Source organism: Petaurus breviceps, unplaced genomic scaffold (genome assembly GCF_028583685.1).
Source record: "Petaurus breviceps papuanus isolate PSGF00001 unplaced genomic scaffold, PetGlider_PUasm1.0 90617, whole genome shotgun sequence".
Taxonomy (NCBI): Eukaryota; Metazoa; Chordata; class Mammalia; order Diprotodontia; family Petauridae; genus Petaurus; species Petaurus breviceps.
In genome coordinates this window covers 2,140,276-2,143,752 of record NW_027187287.1, presented here as the reverse complement: position 1 = coordinate 2,143,752, position 3,477 = coordinate 2,140,276, and positions in this window count along the sequence as shown.

Below are 3,477 nucleotides of genomic sequence, written 5' to 3'. Positions count from 1 at the left end.
GCAGGCTGAAATATACTGCCCTGCAGACAGTTTTTCTTCATGCTTCAGCAGAGAATGAATATGTTGTTTTGGCTCTTTTTCAGAGCAGCCACCTTCAGCAGCCTCTGATGTATGGGGGTCAGTTCTTAAACTAGATTCATTCTGTCTGTGGACCCAGCATACTAATGAGGTCGGATATAATTTTAAGAATAGAACCAGTTAAGGTTCATTTGAATGCTCCAAAACTTTTCCCAGAGTTCTCCAGTCTTCTCTCTGTCTAGATAAAGAAGTTGGCTTCAGGAAGGTTATTTTTACATTTCTGAAACAAGGTATCTTAATTCCAGATGCTATTTCTTATAACATCCATCTGTTAAGAAATCTGGAAATGGACATTTACCAATTTGTCCAACTCTTATGGTGTAGTAAATATAAATAATAGTAAATTTGTCCATCTTCATGGTTATCTGAAACTCAACTGTATTTTTAAGTATTTATGCCCCCCAAATGTGTATATAGCATCCCTTATGCCCAGATATGTGATGGAAGGGCCCATCTTCCTCACTTCTGTAGCAGCAAGCACCCCAAGCTACCCCAGGGTTTGCTGCCAACACAGGTTCTTGGATCTTCTTTGATAAAGGAAAGCAACTCAAAATGGGTTAACAGGCTTACTTTAATCAGTCAAACATGTATCATTTATCTAGTTCAGGGGAAAGAGGTCAGCACCCCGAACTTCAGAATATACAGACAGAATTATCAAGACAGAAACAGATCAAGTAGACAGATTTCAAATTATCCAACCATTACATCCATACCCAATCAACATCTGGGTTTTTCAAAGCTGAGGTGGGGCTCTCAACAACAGCTTCCCAGAATCCAGATCAAATCACAGAACACTTCTCAAAGTGAGCCCCAAAACAAAGTTACACATCAGGGCTTATATAGCCTTCTCCTGGCTCAGAGAATGTAACAACCTTATTGACTCACTGGCCAATCAAGAAATACCTACTGAAAAACAAGCCTCCCACCCCAGGCTCCAGGTGCACTTTAGCCTAGGGGCAGGGAAGATCTTTAAATTTACATTCCCATTACAACTTCATAGGGTAGTAAGTGTAGCTAGCCTCTGCTTCCTGTTGTCCGATGATTATTTTAATTAGTGTGAATATACTAAGCAGGCCATCCTTACCCCCAGGCCTCTTCTTTCTGGCTTCAAAGTATAAAAATCAATCAATAATTAATCAATCAACATTTATTAAATGCCTGCTATGTGCCAGGAACCATACTAAATTCTATGGATACAAAAAGAGGCAAACCACAATCCCTGCCTTCCAGGAGTTTATAATCTAATGGAGGAGTTTATAGTCAAATGGTAATTTTAATCTAAAGATAACTCTCTCTGAGAGGTGTCTAGGTGGCGCAGTGAGTAAAGCGCCTGCCCCGAAGTCAGGAGGACCCGAGTTTGGTTCCAGCCTCAGACACTTAACACCCATACAAAAAGAACTAGCCATGTAACCTTGGGCAAGTTACTTAACCCCAATTGCCCTCCAAAAGGCAAAAAAAAAAAGATAACTCTCTGAGCTCCAAAGGGACAGTGGGAAGAATGCCCTGCCCACTGTGAGATCATGGTCTCTTTCAGCCTGTGTCTGGGATGGGACTGCCTCCTATTTGTGTCTTTTTTCCTTTAGCGCTGGGGCTTTGTAAGATACAGATGTCATCTTCCCTTTCCCTGGCACCTGGGTAGCAGGCTATTGTCTATTGGATCAGTTGTGGCAGAAATCTGGAGACTGACCAGCCAAGAAGGAAAGCGTCCCTCACATACAGACAGAGTGTAGGAAGAAAGAGCTAACTTGGTAAATTAGGTTGTATTCCACTCTCCACTCCCCATCTACCCTCCCACTGAGGAGAGAAAGAGCAAGAAGATGGATAGTTATAAATGCTGTACTGGGAGCTTATTCTTCCCTTGACAGTTTTTCATGTTATTTCCTGACACCATAATTGCTCCAAGGGGCAGTTATCTGATTGGCATGGCTTACAGCTGAGGCTAGTGCCTGAGGGTCTATACTTCCTAAGAAAGCTAAATGAGATTTAACAGGTAATTCTGGGATGGAGCCAAAACTGCATTCTCAATCTAGAATATACAGAAAGGCTTGGAAAGGGACCACTAGTTGGGGCAATTAGAACCATCTATTGACGTTATGATGGGAGATCAACTGAATCAGTTGTAGGTGGATTTAGGAAAGTTCTATATAATTTCTGCACTAAGCAACCACAAAATAATGATTCTCTTCTTATTAAATAATACATTGCCTAATTGGCCAAAATACTCTAATGGGACAGAGCATGCTCTGAGGTTCAGGATTTCTTGAATGTGGTCCATTCATGATGACTTCACTCTCCAACCTTGGCCTGAGAGTTTAAGCAATGCTTTAGGAATCTCTGCCCCATATCTCAATGTAGAGGTATGGAGGTGTACATGGATATTCTAAGGTTGGTAATGCAATCTCTCACTGTGACACTGATCTCGTCTGAAGCCTCAGGGAAGAGCCCTGGACTCATTCTCTCTATATGTTGGCTTTTCTACTGAAGTGACCAGGAAACTATGGCAATGGCCCAAGCCTTAGTCTCTTGGACTAATCAATTCTTAAGGACAATTTTAAAGAAAACTAACCTAATCTGAATGGCACAGACACTTGGGAAAACTAAGCCCAGCTAATACGACAAGGCTCTAGGAAATAGTACTTTTACCAGCCTCTAATTCATGGTAGCAAAATCTTAAAAATCTTCTGGAAGATTTTCCATCAATTAAATGGTATTAACGCTGTTATTAGAAAGCCCTAATTGTAGCGAGCATAGCTAGCACTGGAAAATGAAAACCCAGAAAGATAGCAACCACAAAACAAAGAGCATCAAAGTGATAGTTTCAGGCCAGCTTTACAATCTTTTTTTTTCACCTTCATCAAGAGGCTTCTTAATTCCCCTTCACTTTCTGCCATCAGAGTAGTATCATCTGCATGTCTGATATTGTTGATATTTCTCCCAGCACCCTTAATTCCAGCTTTTGATTCATCTAGTCTGGCATTTTGCATGATGTACTCTGCATATAAGTTAAATAAATAAAATGACAATATAGAGCTTTGTTGTAACTCCTTTTCCAATCTTAAACCAATTGCTTGTTCCATGTTTGGTTCTAACTCTTGCTTCTTGACCCTTATACAGGCTCCTCAGGAGACAAATAAGATGATCTTGTACTCCCATCTCTTTGAGAATTTGACATATTTTGTTGCGATCCACATAGCCAAAGGTTTTAGTGTAGTAAATGAAGCAGAAGTAGATTTGTTTTCCTGGAACTCCCTTGCTTTATCCATAATCCAGTGAATGTTGGCAATTTGGTCTTTAGTTCCTCTGCTTCTTTGAAAACCAGCCTGCTCCTCTAGTAATTCACATATTGCTGAAGCCTAGCTTGCAGAACCTTAAGTATAACCTTGCTATCATGTGAAATCA